At 40.2% G+C, this 22,226-nt stretch overlaps 1 long non-coding RNA gene across 3 annotated transcripts; it reads left to right on the top strand.

The window, feature by feature from the left end:
• Nucleotides 1–15,097: 15,097 nt before the first annotated feature.
• LOC125091867 (uncharacterized) lies at nucleotides 15,098–21,848 on the top strand. Of its 3 annotated transcripts, none has more exons than XR_007124773.1 (4): nucleotides 15,098–15,184; nucleotides 15,280–15,385; nucleotides 18,769–18,867; nucleotides 21,551–21,848. It is a non-coding gene; the product is annotated as an uncharacterized LOC125091867 (long non-coding RNA). The 3 variants fall into 3 exon arrangements; XR_007124774.1 differs by having other exon boundaries at nucleotides 15,108–15,136; XR_007124772.1 differs by having other exon boundaries at nucleotides 15,137–15,173.
• Nucleotides 21,849–22,226: the final 378 nt, after the last annotated feature.

Raw genomic sequence — 22,226 nt, 5'->3', positions numbered from 1 at the left:
AGTACTCTAAACTTAGCCCACCTCGTTAGATACACTAGGGCGTCTATGCCCTTTTCAAATTAACACAGGACTAATGTCTATTGCCCACACGTCTTATCTGCAGTGGTCAAGCAAGCCTGCTCTCCTTGGCTTCCAGTTAGATTACCAAAATCCTCTTATTTGGAAAGATACCTGGGACCTCAAGTGGGAGATTCACTTTATGGTCATGTCAGTGTGAACCCTTGTTAAAAGGGTACAGAGACCACCATGCTCACAGTATTGGGGTAGAGACCACATGAGATTGTGTGGGTCAGGATGTTGGCCTGTGCTCAGCACATGAGGTCTCAGTCAGCATCTTTCCCACATAACATTAACTTTCAAAATCTTTACAATTTCAGCAAATGTGTTAAAGAAGGAGAAATGCAAGGGATTCAGCACCCTCCAATGATACACACACACACACACACACACACACACACACACACACACATATACACACACACACATATATATAGTGATAACATTTGAATTATTTGTAACACTACAGGTAAGAGAAAACAAATATTTCAGAAAAATTGATTTGTAACATTTTAGCCAACTTTTACCCACCCAGTGATGAAAAATCCAGAGGCTATGCTTTAAATTTTTTCACGTTTCCTAGGGTTGATAAGAACCAATATGGAAAATATTTAATATTTAATATCCGTCACTGACACCTGGAGGGTTAACAAAATTCTTTTTTTTTTTAAGATTTTATTTATTTATTTATTTGACAGACAGATCACAAGTAGGCAGAGAGGTAGGCAGAGAGACAGGAAGGGAAGCAGGCTCCCTGCTGAGCAGAGAGCCCAATGCGGGGCTCAATCCCAGGACCTTGAGATCATGACCCAAGCAGAAGGCAGAGGCTTTAACCCACTGAGCCACCCAGGCACCCCAACAAAATTCTTAATAGTCAAGGACTCTATCGATAAATTTTTTTCAGCCCAATTCGATAGACAAATATCCCATTACTAAACAGAATAAAGTGATTTATATTACCAACAATTAAAGATTATATGCCTAGGAATAATCTAACAAAAGCATGAAAAACTTACATGAGGTAAACTTTAAAGTGTCCCGAAAGACAGAATAGCACACTGAAACCACAGTAAAGAGGTATTATATTCTTGAATAAAAAGATTCGACCTCTTGAATATGTTAATTCATTATCAATTAATTACTCAATCTATTCTAATCCCACAAAAAATCCAAAAGGCTTTAAAAGGTCTTGTTGTTTTCCATTATTTATAAGGGAAAACAAAATAAACAGGTAGGAATATCAGAAGAGTTCTGATAAGGAACAGCCATGTGGTAGGATGATTAGCTCTACCATATACATAGAACACAAAGACCAAGAATAGACCCCAGAATGGGCCACTTTCTTACACCACACACAAAAATAAACTCAAAATGGATGAAAGATCTAAATGTAAGAATTGAAACCATAAAACTCCAAACACACACACACGTACACATGCAGTAAACTCTTAAGACATCAGCCTGGGGCAATATTTTTCTGGATCTATATCCCAATGCAAGAGCAACAAAAGCAAAAATACGCAATCGGGACAATGGCAAACTAAAAAGCTTTTGCACAGCAAAGGAGACCACAAAAGACGAAAAAGCAACCTACTAAACGGGAGAAGTTATTTGCTAATCATATATCCAATAAGGGGTTAATACCCAAAATATATAAAGAACTCATACAATGCAATAACAAAAAAACAATCTTATTAAAAAATGGTCAGAGGACCCAAACAGCTATTTTTTCAAAGACATACAGATGGCCAACAGACATATGAGAAGATGCTCAACATCACCTAACATCAAAGAAATGCAAATCAAAACTACAATGAGATATCACTTCAAATCAGTCAGAATGGCTAGTACCAAAAAGACAAGAAATAACAAGTGTTGGTGAGGATGTGGAAAAAGAAGAACCCTCATGCACTACTGAAGGGAATGAATGTAAATTGGTACAGCCACTATGGAAAATATGGAGGTTCCTCAAAAAATTAAAAATAGAAATACCTGGGACGCCTGGGTGGCTCAGTTGGTTAAGCAGCTGCCTTCAGCTCAGGTCATGATCCCAGCGTCCTGGGATAGAGTCCCGCATCGGGCTCCTTGCTCAGCAGGGAGCCTGCTTCTCCCTCTGCCTCTGCCTGCCACTCTGTCTGCCTGAGCTCGCTCTCTCTCCCTCTCTCTCTCTGACAAATAAATAAATAAAATCTTTTAAAAAAATAAAATAAAATAAAAATAGAAATACCATACAATCCAGTAATTCTACTACTGAGTATTTACCTGAGGAGAAAAGCACTAATGCAGAAAAATAAATGCGCCCTATGTTTACTGCAGCATTACTTAAAATATCCAAGATATGGAAGCAACCCAAGTGTCCACTAATAGATCAACGGATAAAAATGTGGTATACATATACACAATGGAATATTACTCACCATAAAAAGAATGAAATCTTGCCATTCACGACAACACAGATGGACTTAGTGTATTAACTAAATGAAGTCAGACAGAGAAAGACAAATACCATATGATTTCACTTACATGTGGAAACTAAAAAACAAAACAAAACAAAAAACAAGCATTCTTGAAATACAGATGACAAATGGTTGGTTGCCAGAGGGGAGGAGGATGGGGTAATGGGTGAAAGGGTGAAGGGAATTAACAAGTACAAACTTCCAGTTATAAAATAAGTTACGGGAATGAAAAGTATAGCATAGGGTATATAGGCAAGAATAACTATAGTAACTTTGTATGTGACAGATGATAACTACACTTATTGTGGTGAGAATTTCATAATGTAAATAATTGAATTGCTATGTTATATACCTGAAACTTTTTTTTAAGATTTTACTTATTTATTTATTTGAGAGAGAGCACAAGTAGGCAGGGCAGCTGGCGGAGGGAGAGGGAGAAGCAGGCTCCCCGCTGAGCCTAGAGCCCAATGCAGGCCTCAACTGCAGGACCCCAGGATCAGGACCCAAGTCAAAGGCAGATGCTTAACCAACTTAGCCACCCAGGTGCCCCGAAAACTATTTTTTAAGTGTATTTATTTTTAGTAATTTCTACACTCAATGTGGGCTCAAACTCACAACTCTTAAGATCAAGAGTTCCACGCTCTTCTGACGGAGCCAAGGCACCCCTACCTAAAACTAAATGTCAATGACACTTCAATTAAAAAAAATAGACCCAAAGACAAAAATTTTGCATACAGGGCGCCTGGCTGGCTCAGTCAGTTAAGCATCTGTCTTCTGCTCAGGTCATAATCTCAGGGTCCTGGGATCAAGCCCGCATCAGGTTCTACACTGGGCAGGGAAGGGGCTTGTCCCTCTGCCCAGCCCCCACCCCCCAGCCAGCCTGTGCACACACTCATTCTCTCTCTAGTGAATAAATAAATTAAATATTTATTTTTTTTAAAGATTTTATTTATTTATTTGACAGAGATCACAAGTACGTAGAGAGGCAGGCTGGGGTGGGGGGAAAGCAGGCTCCCCGCTGAGCAGAGAGCCGGACGCGGGGCTTGATCCCAGGACCCCCAAGATCATGACCTGAGCCGAAGGCAGAGGCTTAACCCACTGAGCCACCCAGGTGCCCTAATAAATAAAATATTTAAAACCAAACAATTTAGCATACAAAATGTAGCCTCCCAAATCAGTGGAGGTAAAGACATATTTGGGACAAAGTGGTACCCATTTGGAAAACGTTCTTGGTTCTACACTTCATGCACTAAGCCAGGATAAACTCTATATGGATCCAAGAATTAAATGTGCAATGAACAGAATTATTCAACTACTAAAAGAAAGCATGGGCTGATTCCATGGTAACTGTGCAGGAGGGAAAGCCTTTCGATCTTTGATTCAAAACCCATCAAAGGAAACATGGATATATATGAAGAGACAAAATTTACCATATTAAAAAAACCTCATAATCAAAGTCAGAAAAGCAATGATAAAGAGGAAAAAATATTTTCAATTCACACTAGTCTTACTAAAACATAGAGGACGCTTTAGGAATAATTTTGGTACCACCCAATACTAAAAGATGTTAACAGCTCACAGGAAAAGAAATACAAAAGTACCCTAAATATACAAAAAGGTTCCCAACCAACTCAAGGAAAATCTAAACAAAAATGGCACTGTTGTACAATTTCTTACACATCAAGGGTTTCTACTTATGACCTGCCCCTCTGAGGGGCCTGTAATACCAGTTTATTGTATTAATTTTTAATGTATTAACTATTTTTTGACCTATGTTGAATCTGGCTCATCTTAAAAAAAAAAAAAGCGGGGGGCACATGGGTGGCTCAGTCATTAAGCGTCTGCCTTCGGCTCAGGTTGTGATCCCAGGATACTGGGATGAAGCCCCACATCAGGGGGCGGAGGGTGTCCCTGCTCTGCAGGGGGCCTGCTTCTCCCTCTCCCACTACCCCTGCTTGTGTTCCTGCTCTCGCTCTCTCTGTCAAATAAATAGAAAAATCCTTTAAATTTTTTTTTTAAAAAGATTTATTTACTTTAGAGAGAGAAAACAGGAGGCGGAGAGAGAATCTCAAGCAGACTCCCCACTAAGCATGGAGCCTGATGTGGAGCTCCATCCCAGGACCCAGAGATCATGACCTGAACTGAAACCAATAGGATGCTTAACACACGACCCCACCTAGGCACCCTGTATCTGGCTCGTCTTAAGTGGTCTCAAGTCATCGCTTACTATTTTCTTGTAAGGATTTGTCCTATACATGCAGAGAGCAAAATGCCATTTCACAGGCTGATGGTTTCACACAAAGTGTGGAGCCAATCTCTTTGAATACTTAAAATGGGCGCTGTCCCTCAAGTGAAAATCCCTAACCCTCACGTTTCAATTACTATCTTATGCCATCCAATCTTCTTGGCAGAACTTAACATGAGTTGTTAAACTGTGGAAATAAGATCAAACATTTGCCACAGTATCAGTAACAAGAAACACGAGTATACACCATCATCCAGAAATACCCAGCACAAATGTGTTTGCCTTTACTCTGGACATTTTTGTCTACATCAAATTATTCACTTCATACATAATTTTGTATTTTGAGTACCCCCTGCCTCCCAAAAGCCTGAGTTACACCACTTCGCTTTTATGGAAGACCAACATTAGTATGATAATAGCTTTCTTCCAGAAAGCGACAATCCTCTTATTTCCTTCAGTTAGCAAAAACAGGTACTAGTCTCAGACTTTCTTAAAAGCGATGTGGCATAAAAACTTTCAAATCTTCAGAACATGTGGGATACTCTTGGCTTTATGCCATTTCAGCTTAGGATAGGTTTCAGAGGAATGTTCTTTAATTTCTGATAGCAGGAGAAACCTATATTGATGCTAGCCTTCATTATCTTTGATTACCTAAAACTACTACTTTAATAAGTTTGTTTCTGGGGTGCCTGGGTGGCTCAGTGGGTTAAAGCCTCTGCCTTCAGCTCAGGTCATGATCCCAGGGTCCTGGGATCAAGCTCCATGTCCCAGCTCTCTGCTCAGCATGGAACCTGCTTCCCTTCCTCTCTCTCTGCCTGCTTCTCTGCCTACTTGTGATGTTTGTCTTTCAAATAAACAAATAAAATCTTAAAAAAAAAAAAAGTTTGTTTCTTTCAAATCCTTCTATTGCACAGAGAACTGTAAAAAGATGAAAATGTAAACCACCAGTAGCCCCATCCCTTGGGGAAAGCCCCTGAAAATTTGGGGACTTGGTTAAATGCATAGGTGGAAACAATTATTTTAGGTCAAAAATTCATTATTAATATCTGTGCTGTTTGATAACCATCAACTTTTCCAAAAAATTGTGTTTAAAAATCATAATTTGTTATTTTGTCCTTAAAAAGAACAGAGATGTGGTTAAAATATGGTCTGAAAGAGTTTCATCAAAATTCTACTCCCTCAGAGTAAATACAATCAACAGCACAGTCCTTCCACCTATATTTTTTTGTTCATGAACAGCCAAGAAGACGTGTATCTGGATAGGCACGTGACACACAAACACATATGTATAAGGTAAACTTTGTCCTTTGTTCATTTCTATAAATGTAATTATATAACCTACTTTATTTTCAGATTTCACTAGGGACTGAACAAGGTGTGACATATGTCATAAATAATCAAACCTGACAGAATGGATTTGTGGGAGTTCTGATGCTACAGAGTAGGAACCATTTAATGAGTGAAATACAGTAAGGTCATAGAACTAATGGCAAGCTCTTGAAAGTTTTAAACACACAGAAATGGATTTCCTGAAAAAATTGCTAAAACTGATACAGGAATTCAGCAAAGTTGCAGGATATAAAATCAATGCACAGAAGTCAGTTGCCTTTCTTTGCACTAACAATGAGGCAGAAGAAAGAGAAATCAAGGAATTGGTTCCATTTACAATTGTACCAAAAACCGTAAGATGCTTAGGAATAAACCTAACCAAAGCACGAAAGGATCTGTACTCTGAAAACTATAGAACACTTATGAAAGAAATTGAAGAAGACACAAAGAAATGGAAAAACATTCCATGCTCATGGATTGGAAGAACAAATATTGTTAAAATGTCTTACCTACCCAAAGCAATCTACAATTCAATGTAATCCCTATCAAAATACCATGAACATTTTTCACAGAGCTGAAACAAACAATCCTAAAATTTATATGGAACCAGAAAAGACCCCAAATAGCCAGAGGAATGTTGAAAAAGAAAACCAAAGCTGGAGGCATCACAATTCCAGATTCAAGATGTATTACAAAGCTGTAGTGATCAAAACAGTATGGTATTGGCACAAAAATAGACACGAGATCCATGGAATGGAACAGAGAACCCAGGAATGGACCCTCAACTCTATGATCAAGTAATCTTCTATAAAGAAGGAAAGAACATCTAATGGAAAAAAGACAGTCTCTTCAACAAATGGTGTTAAGAAAATTGGACAGCCACATGAAGAAGAATGAAACTGGACCACCTTTCCTATACCATACACAAAAATAAACTCAAAATGGATGAAAGACCTAAATATGAGACAGGAATCCATCAAAATACTAGAGGAGAACACAGGCAGCAACCTCTCTGACCTCCGCCCCAGCAACATCTTGCTAGACACGTCTCCAGAGAAAAGGGAAACAAAAGCAAAAATGAACTATTGGGACTTTATCAAGATAAAAAGCTTCTGCACAGTAAAAGAAACAATCAACAAAATTAAAAGGCAACCCACAGAATGGGAGAAGGTATCTGCAAATGACATACAATAAAGGGATAGTATCCAAAATCTATAAAGACCTTATCAAACTCAATACCCAAAAAACCAATCTGGTTAAGAAATGGGCAGAAAACATAAATAGACATTTTTCTAAAGAAGACATCCAGATGGCTAACAGACACATGAAAAGATGCTCAACATCACTCAGCATCAGGAAGATACAAATCAAAACTACAAGGAGATACCACCTCACACCTGTCAGAATGGCTAAAATTAATAACACAGGAAACAACAAATGCTGGTGAGGATGCAGAAAAAGAGGACCCTCTTACACTGTTGGTGGGAATGCAAACTGGTACAGCCACTCTAGAAAACAGCGCGGAGGTTCCTCAAAAAGTTAAAAATAGAACTACCCTAGGACCCAGCAATTGCACTACTAGGTGTTTACCAAACAGATACAAACATAGTGATTCGAAGGGGCATGTTCACTCCAATGTTTATAACAGCAATGTCCACAATAGCCAAGCTATGGAAACAGCCCAGATGTCCATCGACAGATGAATGGATAAAGATATGGTATGTGTACACACACACGAATATTACTCAGCCATCAAAAAGAATGAAACCTTGCCATCTGCAAGGTACCTGAATGGCACTAGAGGGTATTATGCTAAGCAAAATAAATCAGTCAGAGGAGAACAAATACCATAGGATTTCACTAATATGTGGAATTTATGAAACAAAACAGATGAACACAGGGGAAGGGAAAGAAAAATAAGATGAAAATTTAGAGGAAGGCAAATCATAAGAGACTCTTAACTCTAGGAAACAAATTAAGGGTTGCTTGGAGGGGAGGTGGGTAGTGGGATGGGATAACTGGGTGGTGGGCATTAAGGAGGGCACTTGATGGAATGAGCACTGGGTGTTACATACAACTGATGAATCACTAAATTCTACCTCTGAAGCTAATACACTATATGTCAATGAAACTGAATTTAAATTAAAAAAAAAAAAAAGCTGGATTTCTAGACTCACGTCACTTAACCTCTTCAAATTTAGTTCCCCTGCTAAGCTACAAATCAGGACGAGCACAAAAGACTTGTGAAAATCAACCCCGGTCTCACAAGTCCCACCAGTCCATTTAAAATAATCTGAGGGGCGCCTGGGTGGCTCAGTGGGTTAAGCCTCTGCCTTCGGCTCAGGTCATGATCTCAGGGGTCCTGGGATCGAGCCCCGCATCGGGCTCTCTGCTCAGCGGGGAGCCTGCTTCCTCCTCTCTCTTTGCCTGCCTCTCTGCCTACTTGTGATCTCTGTCTGTCAAATAAATAAATAAAATCTTTAAAAAAAAAATTTTTTTTTAAAAATAAAAAAATAATAAAATAAAATAATCTGAATGACATCTCCTCATATTCTCTTGCAACCTATTAGTAAATCCAATGGTTTCACTTAAATAATTTAATTTTATTTTTTAATTTACATCACGTGCCCTCCTCGATGTCCATTACCGAGTTACCCTATCCCCCCACTCCCCTCCCTTCCAGCAATCCTGTTTGTTTCCTATGATTAAGAGTCTCTTATGGCTTGTCTCCCTCTCTGACTTAAATAACCAATTTATAGGACGGAATAATTTCCTAGGCACTGGGTTTCTTGCAATATTTTCAAAAAAGTCTGTCAGAAATGAGTAGAGGATTGAGACCAACACGGCCAAGAAGGACACCTATTTTTCCCTCCGTCCCTAGAAGCAGCACGTTTCTTCACACGAAATGTTGTTAGTGCTCTCAGGATACATTCGGAGGAGCCCTCCATCCAAACCAACCAAGCGGAACCTCCTGCGGCCACGCAGATGGGGAGGAAGGGCAGGGGAGAGAGGGGAAGGAGGAACCCTGGAATCCGTGGGCCCACCCGCAGCCACAGGGAGACGCTCCCAGGCCCACTGGCCGGCCGCGGAGGCCCCAGCGGCGCTACGACGACGCTCGCCCTCCTCCCTGCGCCCGGGCACAGAACTGAGGCGGCGGTACCATCCCGGCGCTCACGCACGACCAGCCTCGCCCCAAAGCCGCACCCCGGCCCGCCTCGGCCACCCGCGCCTGCCCCTCCAAGCCGCCCGGGCTGCCAGCCACCGCCGGCCCAGGTCGCACACCGGGCACGGGCTGCCTACACGCTGGGGTACAAGGAAGGTCCTCGGGCCCGGAAGGGCCACCCAAACCCGGCCCCCAGCCCCGGGTCCCCTCCCGGCCGAGAAAGGAAAGGAAAGAAGACAAAGGCCAAGGGACCCACCTGGCGGAGGCCGACGGCCAGCGGGAAAGACCAGGTGAGGTCCAGTCGCTCACGCGGCGGCAGGCGGTCTGACTGCGCCCCTAGCCCATCTCTGCCGTAAAGCAGCGTCCTCGAGGCCCCGCGTAAGCCGCAGCCCCTCCCCCCAGCGTCGACGTCTCCTCCTATTCCCCCAGAGCCCGCGGGGGCTGGAGGTACGGGGTCTTGGGGGAGGGTTGAGAATCCGGGTTCCTCGGTGTTGGCCCCGCCCAGGGGAGGGGTGGGACATCCTCAGAAGGTCCCAGGTGCAAGAAGGGGCGGAGAGAGGTGGACCTGGGAAAGTCAGAGCGGAAAGCTGTTGTTTTGCCGTTTTGCTTGGGAAAATCAGTTTGCCTCCCTTGCAGGGTCCCTGCCGGCAAGACGACGAATGTGCTGCAACAAACCGAAAATTTACTGTTCAGCAGTCGCAAAACTGCTTAGAGAGAAAAGAAATTTAAATAAATACACTTCCAAACGATTGTTACAAGTTTGCATCATTCATCTGCCTGAGGTTATGAAAACTTTAATTGCTCCCTCCCCAGGTGAGAGTCGGGATCCGAAAAGCTGGCACTCCTTCCGCCCCGTCACCGCCCTCCTGCCCTTTGCCAAGGACCTGCTAGGGAGCCAGCGTTTCTTACGTGGGTAGGGGCTGCTGCAGGTGGTGTCCACACGGCCTAGGTGGATGGGGATGTGCTGGGTCTGAAGGAATCACAGTGACTGGAAGGTTTCTCCTGCCTGACCGATGTCTTGGTTCATTCCTTCCTGTTGAAGGAGGAACATGTGGCTCTTGCAAAAGAATGCTCCCATAATGGGGACGCGTGTAGATGACGAGCAGAAAAGGAACCGAACAGGTGATGCTGCCCCTCAGAGATGAGGGCTGTTACTTTGGTGCGTGAATCCTCCCAGGAGGTTGTAATCTAAGGACAGAGAAATGGATGCAAATAAAGATCTTTTTAAACAGTCTAAGGAGCTCCCTAGGTTCATGGGTCCTCCAGCTATTTGGTTACTAAACAATTGATATGTGAAGATATTTTTGTTGACTCTTCTTATTGACAAATGCAGTCCTTTCGTGATTATTATTAAAAAAAATCTTCACAAATAGAGGAATACAGACATATTTCAAGGGAGAACTGAAGTCACCCCTGCTCACACCTGCGTAGTCCCTCAAGACCACCTGCTGTCTGGGGGCTCAAGGTCTGACTCACAGCCCATTTTTCTCCCCCATTCCCTAGTTGTTTGAGAGGAGGAAAGGAAGACTAAGAGCACCCTGAGGGGCTTTGTCCTGGTCTGGCAGCTGCCTTTTTGCATTTCAGGTCAACACAGGAAATCTCGCAAAACCCTGCTGCCTTCCACTCCCAGAGGGGTGGAGAGAGGAGTTAATGCTCTGCCACAACTTTCCCACCAGGTAGGGTGGAAAGTGAAAGAGCTTCCCCCACCTTCCCTTGTGGAATTACCTGACCTGATCCCTGAGCTCTGGATCTCAGCTAACCCCTCTGGATTCCTCTTTGTGTTTCCTGTCCTTCGCTTTAGGGAGTAGGGGTCATTTCCCCACACAGAGATCCAAGCCAAAGCCTTTTTTCTGTCCCCCTTCCCTGGACAGACACAGATTCGGTAACTACTCATTGTGTCAGGAACTGAGATAGGAAGAGACTTACTCGGTTTGCCATTGTGAGCCAGGGTTGCACAGGATGGATTCCCACACATGGAGCTCTCATGCTGCAAATCCATCGGTCGCTCCATGCCAATGCCAATGAACACAAGACACGATGATCAACATCATTAGTCATTGGGGAAATAAAACTTAAAACCACATGGAGATACCACTTCTGCTTAGCAAGATGGCTATATTAAAAATAAAAAGGAAAACAGCAATTTGCGCTGAGGATGTCAAGAACTGAATTTCACATACCCTGCTAGTGGGGATGTAAAATGGTGTGGATACCTGGGAAAGCCATTTGACAATTCCACAAAAAGTTAAACATAGAATGACCACGTGATCAGCAATTCCACTCCTCTGTCTATAACGGAGAACTGAAAACAGATATTCAAACAAAAACTTGTACATGAATGTTCATGGAAGCATTATTCATAAAACTAAAAGGGGGGAAATGACCCAAATGTCCATAAACTGAGGAACATTTTAACTAAGTGTGCTATATCCCTACTGTGGATTTATATTTCGTCATTACATGAAATGAAGAATGGATACATGATACAACATGGATTAACCTTGAAAATACAGTGCTTTTTAAAAGGCAGACAGAAAAGAATACATATTGCATGATCCTATTCACAAAAAATGTCCAGAAGAGGTAAATCCATAGAGAAAAAAAGTAAATTCGAAATTGTCAGGGGCTGAGGGTTGGGGGAATGGGGATTGACTGCTAATGGGTATAGACTTTCTTTTTGGGATGATGAAAATATTCTAAAATTGTGTTGATGGGTGCACAGTTTTGTGAACATACTTAAAAATAACAATGACTTGTATACTTTAAAATGATAAATTATATAGAGGATGAATTACATATTAATAATAAAAAAGTAAGCCCGTGCAAATTTAATAAAATTTAAGTAAAAGAACTATGGGACATTTTATAATGTGGATGAATCAAGGTAAGAATACTATGACCCACTGACCAATATTTCTTTCTTTCTTTTCTTTCTTTCTTTCTTTCTTTCTGTTATTTATTTGAGAGAGAGACGGAGTGAGAGAGAGCATGAGCAGGGGGAGGGGCAGAGAGAGAAGCAGACTCTCTGCTGAGCAGGAAGCCTGCTGTGGGGCTCTATCCCAGAACTCCAGGATCATGATCTGAGCTGAAGGCAGACGCTTAACTGACTGAGCCATCCAAGAACCCCCTGACCAATCTTTACATCAGCAGTGTGAGAAACAGATATCATGTGTGTTCTGATATGATATAATAGGAGTGCAACGCATCAAGTATAAAACATTCTTGCTAAGTTAATTTAGCCTGAATCTAACCAAGTCTATATATCTGACTACAAGATATTCTGATTATAATGGAATATATTCAGGACAAGGATGCCTCTAGAAAAATCCAGAATATGCGTAATTCTACAGGACAAATAGTCCAGTATTTTCATCAAAGAAATGCAAACAAAAAGGGTTAAGAGGACATTATAGATGAAAAGAAGATTACATCATAATCTGGCCAATTATGTGGTTGATCCTCGTTTGGATCCTAATAAGAACAAATCAAATTTGAGAGACATACTTAGGTCAAGCAGGGATATTGGACATGGATTTTTCATGTGGTATTAGGGAATACAGTTGACCCTTGAACAATGAGGAGAGGTAGGGGTACTGATCCACTCATGCAATCAAAAATCCAAGTATAACTTTTGACTCCCCCAAAACTTAACTAGTAGCCTACTGTTCATCAGAAGCCTCACCAGTAACATAAATACGTATTTTGTATATGTATTATATGCTATATTCTTACAATAAAGTAAGTTAGGGAAAAGAAAATTATATTAAGAAAGTCATAAGGAAGAGAAAATACATTTACAATACTGTGCTGTTTCAAAAAATATATGTGTGTAAGAGGACCCATGTAGCTCAAACTTATTTTGGTCAAGGGTTGACTGTAATTATAATTCCTTAGGTGCAATGATGATATTTGGGTCTTTTAAAAATCTTATCTGTTACAGTGTTTGTTACAGTAGAGTGTATGGTTTGTATAGCTTAAGATTTATGTGTGAAATCATATATCTGCAATATGTTTTAAAATACTGAAGCAAAAAAAAAAAAAGCAACCCCCCCGCCCCCACCCAGCGAAATGTTGGATATTGTTTAAGTTGACTGTTGTTGTTGAAGCTGTTTGGTGGATACATGGAATTTCTGACATTGTCCCATCTGCTTTATTTGAAATCACCCATGATACCGACAAAATAGGAACAACAAAATCATAGTTTCAGTATGTTATTGAGAAATATGGGTGAAAATAACAAACTTAAAGAGTTAACGTTGGTTATGTTTACAAAGCTAAATAGTATCTCCGACTAGGAGTGGAAACAAATAATTTTGTTTAATGTATTGTAGAAATATTCAAAGCTACATTGAGGTGAAAATCCTGAAAAAATGCACACTACACATTTAACAGGGTCATCTCTGGGAAAGGCATGAACATGAGGCCAAAGATGACTTTCATTTTTTGCTGAGAACCTACTAAAGGGCCAGACACTGTTCTTAGTGCTTGAAATACAGCCATGAAAGAGACAAAAAAGTCCCAGCTCAGGGGCACCTGGGTGGCTCAGCCCTTAAGCATCTGCCTTCAGTTCAGATCATAATCCCTGCATCCTGGGATGGAGCCCACATCCAGCTCTCTACCTAGTGGAAAGCCTGCTTCTCCCTCTCCCACTCCCCTTGCTTGTGTTCCCTTTCTCGCTGTCTCTCTCTCTGTCAAATAAATAAATAAAATCTTAAAAAAAAGTACCAGCTCACATGCGGTTCACATTCTGGGAGGGATAATGAAAAAATAAGAAATTAGACACATATATATATCGTAAAGAATAATGGTCTGAGCTTTCCAGCACACACAAGCCGGAGAGGGGACTCATCTCTATATCATGATGGATGGTGACCCGTCCTATCACCACACCGAGGACGGGGTGTTAGGGCTGGGGAGGCCATGGGAATTTGCACCTTTACGTAGATTGGAAAGCAAGGCCTCAACAAATAGGTGACATAAGAGGTGAAGGGGGTGGGGGAGAGCCCTGGGGAGAGCTGCGGATGAGAGCTGCAACAGGAGGGAATATCCTGTAGTTCTTACTGCTGTTACTCTGTTAGGTCTTTCGCCCCTGACCGATTGTCGTGTTCCCTCCAGTTTCGATGCAGCAGGTGCTGTGTCGTATTTTGGCAGCACGCAAGCGGGCAGGTTTAGGGCCAGGATTATCTGGATGGTTTATGTAATCAAGATACGGTTCAAGACCTTTGCCACTTTGAATAAATCAAAGCTCTAGCCCTGCGTACTAAGCATGTATACTTCCATAAATTGGGTCTTTCTTGAAAATGCGTATAAATTGTTCCTTGCTTAGCATCTCACTAGCAGTTTTATCTTTTTTGTTTTTTAAGATTTTATTTCTTTTTATTTCTTTGTCAGAGAGAAAGTGCACAAGCGGGGGAGCGGCAGGCAGAGGGAGAAGCAGGCTCCCTGCAGGGAGCCTGACTCGGGACTCGATCTCAGGACCCTGGGATCATGACCTGAGCCAAAGGCAGATGCTTAACTGACTGAGCCACCCAGGCATCCCTCAGTCCAGTTTTATATAGACTGTTCACAGCTACTAGTGTGACAGTGCTGTACAAAATCCAAACTGTCCCCTCCTAGTGCCAGGGTATTCATCCCTCATTGGAATCATTAAATAGTGAATGGAGAAAATTTCTATATCTGTGGATATGGGGCTAACAGGATATGTATTTCATTAACCTCAGGGACAGTGGCTTAAATAAGCAGAGGGGCTGATCAGTATCTTTGGCCCCTGAATCCCAGCAAATTACAGCGTGAAATCATGAAATGGTCACAGTGGATGACAGCACAAAAGTCTTGCAGGGTATCAAGCCCAGACCATCTCTAGGTCCAGGCTTATTTCTCCCACGGGTGTGTGGTGACTGGAAGGGTTTCTGTTATAGGGCTAGTAAAAGACTGGTATATTTTTCTCTTTTTCATACAGAATCTTTACTTAGAGAAGTTGATTTGTATCCGTGGCAAGGATAATAAAAAATCCTTTCTTTCCTTTTCAGGTCACAGTTTTAGAAGAAACCAAACAGTGTGATCTATAGTGTGTGCTGCGGACCCCGGAGTTCAAGGTTAGACCAGGAGCAGACGCTGACCTCACACTTCTGATAGGTAAGTAAGTTGGCTCAGTTGTACTTCGATGCTGTGCTGTCCTTCTGCACATATGCTCCTTTGTCAAAGTTAGCCTCTCACTGACCTTCCTCTGTTCATATCTGGTTAGCACCATGTCCATGTACCCTCAGTCTCTGTAATGGTTCATTATGATGATCGCAAGAGATCATGAGTCTGGGAGAATGGAACTATTAACCCATCTGTTAAGTTCTGACACCCCTGAAACTCAGCTGTAGAATGATAAGCAGTAAGATCTGATCTCAGCTTTGCTTCTAATTGCTGTGGCTTTAAGTAAGTCATACTCCTTCGGTCTTGGCTTCTTCATTGTTAGAAGTGGAAGATAAGATTAGTGGACTTCTAAGAAGGCATCTTCCTGCTCACATACTTTAGACTTGTGTGGTTTGAATTCTACATGTGGTTAACTTTAAATTAGAAACAGATCACATGCCTCTCTGTAAATGCAGCAGTGAACCATTTACAGAAGAAAATTGTGGACATTATCTTGCTCAGAAGCACACAAAGAGAAGCTGATTTTAGGAGAGGGATGGGAGTGTGAATTCAGAGAAATCTTAACTTTTTTTTTTTTTTTTAGTAATATCTGTACCCAGCATAGGGCTTGAACTCCCATACTCTTCCGACTGAGCCAGCAAGGTGCCCCTGGATTCAGAGAAATCTTAACATGGATAGTAGGGAAGTCAAACAAGCTCACATCTTTCAGCGAAAGATTCATGTAGAGTATGAGCCTGGTTGGCTCAGTTGGTAGAGCATATAACTCTTGATCTCAGGGTCAAGAGCTCAAGCCCCACGCTGGGTGTGGAGATTACTTGAAAAAAAAAATAGAGCCTCAGATCATTGATTGATCAAAGTCTTTGGGGAGGGATTGAAATTTAAAGATACTGGAAAAGATTAAGATTATTCACTCTGGGATGTTTTCCAGGACTCAGATATGAATGGAGAAAACAATCACTAAGTAGTATTTTAGGTTTGACCCTAACCATTATTATTATCCAGATTGTTCACCCACTCTTCCTTCAGACTTAGATCTGAATGCCTTTTGTAATTTCTAAAGGTGAAATATACTCTGAGAATGAATATTAACAGTGAAAGTACTTATTGTTCCATTTAAGCTAAAGACAATTCCAGACAAAAAGGTATATCACTTTTAGAAACAGGAGTAGCATTGTTGTATAGCCTTCTAAAATGACTTGAGGTGACATTGCAACAAAGGGGAAATAAGATGTAAATATGGTGTTTCTTCTTTAGCTGGGCCAACCAGTGTTCATACTAAATAGGTTTGTTTGGTCTTTAGAGGCTTGACTGAGGCAGGAGCTATGGCAGAACACAGCAGAAGAATGTCCACCATTTAGATGATCTCTCTGGCTTACTGATTTTAACCTTTCACATTCCCTCATAACATTTTATACAAGTGTATTTTTTAAAAGATTTTATTTATTTGACAGAGAGAGAGTGAGAGAAGGAACACAAACAGGGGGAGGGAGAGTGGGAGAGGGAGAAGCAGGCTCTCCATGGATCAGGGAGCCCACTGTGGGACCCTGGGATCCTGACCTGAGCCAAAGGCAGAGGCTTAACCACTGAGCCAGCCAGGTGCCCCTATATAAGTGTTTTGATTTACTCTCTCAAGGAGAATGCCTTTATGATGTGTATCATTTTACTGTCTGATTTGGTGGAGCACATCTTTTAAAATGCTAGGAAATTAAGGATACAGTAGAAAGAGTCTAATTTGTATTAATGTGAATCAACTTGAATGTTCTAGAAGTGTGATCTCATTTCAAGATTAAACATATTTAAGAAGTTGAACTGACAGCTTATTTTTTACTTCATTTTCTAATTTATTAACTTAAATATATGGTATGTAACATTAAAAAACAGGGTAAGTTATTTTCGCTCTTCTTCCCCTTGCCTCAGGAGTCCTATCTAGAAAGAAGTTGCTACGACCAATGTCCAAGAAGCTACTGCCTGTGTTCTCTTCTAGGATTTCTAGAGTTTCAAGGTCTCACATTTAAGTCTTTAATCCATTTTGAATTTATATTTGTATGTGGTGCAAAGAAGTGGTCCAGTTTCATTCTTTTGTATGTTGCTGTGCAGTTTTCCCAGCACCATTTGTTAAAGATACTGTTCTTTTCCCATTGCATGTCCTTGCCTCCTTCATTGAAGATTAATTGACCATATAATTGTGGGTTCATTTCAGGGTTTTCTATTCTGTTCTATTGATCTATGTGTCTGTTTTTGTGCCAGCACCATGCTGTTTTGATCACTACAGCTTTGTAATATAACTTGTAATATAATATAATATAATATACTTCTTATATTTTGTAATATAAGTCCAGAATTGTGATACCTCCAGCTTTGCTTTTCTTTTTCATGATTGCTTTGGCTATTTGGGGTATTTTATAGTTCTGTACAAATTTTAGGATTGTTCGTCTAGCTCTTTGAAAAAATGATGATATTTTGATAGGGATTACATTAAATGTATAAATTGCTTTGGGTACTAGATACATTTTAACAATATTTGTTCTTTCAATCCATGAGCATGGAATGTCTTTCCATTTCTTTGTGTCTTTCCCAATTTCTTTCATCAGTGTCTTATAGTTTTCAGAGTACAGATTTTTCACCTCTTTGGTTAGGTTTATTTCTTGGTATCTTATGGTTTTGAGTGCAATTGAAAATGGAATTGTTTTCTTAATTTCTCTTTCTGCTCCTTCATTAGTGGTATATAGAAGTGCAACAGATTTCTGTACATTGATCTTGTATCCTGTGACTTTATTGAATTTGCTTATCAATTCTAGCAGTTTTTTGGTGGAGTCTTTCGGGTTTTCTATAGAGAGTATCATGACATCTACAAATAATGAAAGTTTTACTTCTTCCTTGCCAATCTGAATGCCTTTTATTTCTTTTGGTTGTCTGACTGTGTGGCTAGGACTTCCAGGGCTATGTTGAATAAAAGCAGAGAGAGTGAACATCCCTGTCTCATTCCTGACTGTAGAGGAAGAGCTCTTGGTTTTTCCCCATTGAGGATGAAATTATTAAGATCTCGTTTTGAATAGCAAAACAAAAAAAAATGCCCATGATACATGAAGAAAAATGTGGCTCACACTTTTAAAAAATATTTTCTAGTATTTTTTTCAGGAGTAAAAGTGCTTTTGTTTGCCTTGGTTAAAGCAGAGTTCATCATTACCACCACTACCACCAGCAGCACTAGGTCCATCCCCACAGAAGGGGATTTAATTGTCATGAATAGTCACAAGTGAAGGCCCAGGAATTAAAGAAGCAAAGGGTGTTCCATTTATTTAATACATAATATTGTTTAAAGGTTTCTGGACGCTATATTATTAAGTGTGCATTTGTGGTGATGATCACTGTAGACAAATGAAGAAGTCAGCACCTCAACCTGAGCTTAAAACAAGATGCCAGAAGAAAAGATCAAAGAGCTTAAGACGGAATTCCAGAAAAATCAAATGCAGGTAATGAAACTACATATATATTGTATCATTGCAAGATGAGTTCTAATTTGGAAAGTATCTAGTTAAATAGAAGGAAAATTTGACCAGAAACAGATTTTCTCATAAATTAAAATTTTAGTTTAAATAACTCTACACATTTGATTTCCCAAGGCAAATCATTTCCATGTGTGGAAAAGACTAAAACGTTAGTTTCTTTTTTAAAAAATTTTTTTGAAGATTTTATCTATTTATTTGACACAGAGAGACACGGTGAGAGAGGAAACACAAGCAGGGGGAGTGAGAGAGAGAGAAGCAGGCTTCCCGCTGAGCAGGGAGCCAGATGTGGTGCTTGATCCCAGGAACCGAGGATGATGACCTGAGCTGAAGGCAGATGCTTAATGACTGAGCCACCCAGGCGCCCTTACAACATTGGTTTCCTAAGCTTCCCTACATATTTTGTGATAGAATATATTATACAAACAAAATTACTTTTGAGAGAAAATTTATCATTCTAATTTGAAAAATTGCATCCATTTTTATATGACTCTGGGTTCTAGAGATACAGAACCAGCAGGACAGAGATTTTATGTATATATCATACATACATATATACATGTATATATGTTATATAGACATAATATATTCATATGTAAATATGACTATGTTTTATATATGATATATAACACATTTAAATGTACACATGCATATATTTTATATAAATATGTATATGTATGTACTTTATAACATACATAACATATAACTTAATATAATATACATAATACCGAGTAACGAAGTGACTCACATGATTATGGTAGCTCCAAGTCGTAAGACCTACAAGGTGAGTTGGCAAGCTGCAGGCATAGGAGAGCCATTGGTTTAGATCTAATCTGATCAGAAATGTCTTAGAATCATGAAAAACAATGGTGTTCTGGTTGGAAGGCCAGCATGATTGAAACCCGGGAAGAGCCAGTGTTTTGAGTTTGAGTCCTAATACAGGAAAAGTGCCAGTGTCCCAGTTCAAAGGCAGTTAGGCAGTAAAAATTCTTTTTCACTGATTGGAAGACTAGCACTTTTGTTACATTTAGGCCTTTAATTGATTAGATGAGGCCTGCCCCCATTAGGGATAGCAATCTGTGCTACTCAATTTACCAATTCAAATGTTAATCTCATCTAATAACACCCTTGCAGAAACACCCAGAATAATGGTTAGCCAGATATATCTGGGCACCCTATTGCCCAGTCATGTTGACACGTAAAATTAACCATCAGGACCACATTTCCTGTCCTGAAGAAAATCTTTAAGTATTGAATGATCCCCAAAGCTTTTGTAGACCTCTATAATCTTGACTACCTTCATTTCAAAACCTGTCAACTTTATATTCCCACTTACCTTCTCTTTGAGAAAAGTTCTCATACTTAAAATCTTTATTAGGTGGTCTACACTTTACAACTGATTAAGTACTCTCCTCAAGACAGCTCATATTTGGAGGGAATATTCAGAATGTGAAGATTGTATCTTAATATAGAGGATCCTCAACAGATGTTTGTTGCTTGAATTGGTCTGTTTCTACCATTTTACTGAAAACTCACAAAAAAACTCAACAGTGAACTCCAAATGACCCAGTCTGGTGGTCTTTTCTTATCCTCACTTTGCTTTACTGTATCAGTAATAGTTGACAGTTTTTTATCCTATCCTACTTTACTTTTTTTTTTTTCTCTAAGAAGTTGGTTACGCTCCCTTTTTTCACTCTCCAAATTAGGGCATTCACCTGGGTTCTGTCTTCAGCTTGTGACAAATGACTTGCGGGCATGAGAAGGTAGTCTGCTTTAATAGAGAGGGAGCCAAACTAGGTGTGTAAAGAACTGCATTCAAGTCCTAACCATGTTTCACACTGTATTTGAGACCTTTGTCCAATCACTTAGGCTTTTGGAGTCTTGGAGTCTCATCTATAAGCAGTAAGATAAAACTACTTGCCCTACCTATATTATAAGGTTATAATAAGGCTCAAAGGAGATAATAGATACAAAAACTTTGATAAGCATATATTACTATACAAATGAATGTTGCTTATGTTATTATAAGATAGCTAGATCATTGGCATTCTGAGACAGACTCTTTGTGTAAAGCCAATTAGCTCCCAGGGGGATCAAACCATAACCTCATATTATCCACATTTGAACAAACTAGTCTAACATGCCCAGGCCAGATAGAATACTTCTTCTTTGCATACACTCATCATAAAATCTAATTTTTCATTATTTCAGAAAGCTTTTGATGAGGATGCCAACTCTTCTAGCATTAGAGTGTTAGCAGAAGGACCCTAATTGTGTAGAGTTAAAAATGCTTATTAAATATCTGTACTGGTCTGGGGCGCCTGGGTGGCTCAGTGGGTTAAGCCGCTGCCTTCGGCTCAGGTCATGATCTCAGGGTCCTGGGATCGAGCCCCGCATCGGGCTCTCTGCTCAGCAGGGAGCCTGCTTCCTCCTCTCTCTCTGCCTGCCTCTCTGCCTGCTTGTGATCTCTCTCTGTCAAATAAATAAATAAAATCTTTAAAAAAAATAAATATCTGTACTGGTCTTTTGCATGTACTAAGTCCTTGAAGATTGATAAATTAATAAGTAGTATATCAACTCTAAAAAACCCACAAATGTCTATTGCTTATTTTACTGCGAGCATTTTAACATTAGATTATTTCTATTACAGGAACACTGGCGGTCAAGTTACTAATAGATTTCAGGACCTCTTTTACTATCTCTATAGGCAGATAGAGAGCCATGCCCACCATCATTTCTACCAGTGCCACTTCTACCCGGAGGAGTTGTTCCTTGTCTTCCAATTCCTTTACCTGGAATAACTGATAAACCATCATCACCACCATGGTCCTCTTTGTACAAGGACCTCCTCCTCCATTACCACCTCTGTTGAGGCAGGAGAAACTTCTCCAGATCATCACTTGCTCTAATTTAAAGGAATGAAGCAGAAATAAATGTATAAAACTAAATTTCATGGATCCATTCTTAACCCCGTGACTTGATTCTCCTTGAAGAGAATCAAATGGTCAAAGACAAAACTTGAACTGAAGTTTATGGTATCTTCAAGCCCTCAGTAATCATTAATGTGCATATATTGCATAGCTATAACCAAGTATGGTACAATGTTGGCGCATAAGACTGCTGGCTCTTCTGCTTTCCTTTGTGAGCTCACCATCTTATGCTCCTCCTTCAGACAGTACCTCAATAATTGGAAACTCCATGGGGAACATGAAACTCATGTTGAAGGCAAAGAGAAAACAAGGTTGTGTAAGGATAACTATTAGTTTTCTAGAGCTGCCATAACAAATTATCATAAACTGGGTATCTTTATTTTTTTTTAAAGATTT

Source organism: Lutra lutra, chromosome X (assembly GCF_902655055.1).
Source record: "Lutra lutra chromosome X, mLutLut1.2, whole genome shotgun sequence".
In the NCBI taxonomy this organism is placed as follows: domain Eukaryota; kingdom Metazoa; phylum Chordata; class Mammalia; order Carnivora; family Mustelidae; genus Lutra; species Lutra lutra.
Note: the sequence above shows the minus strand (reverse complement) of the source record. Positions and strands in the feature narration are given on the sequence as shown.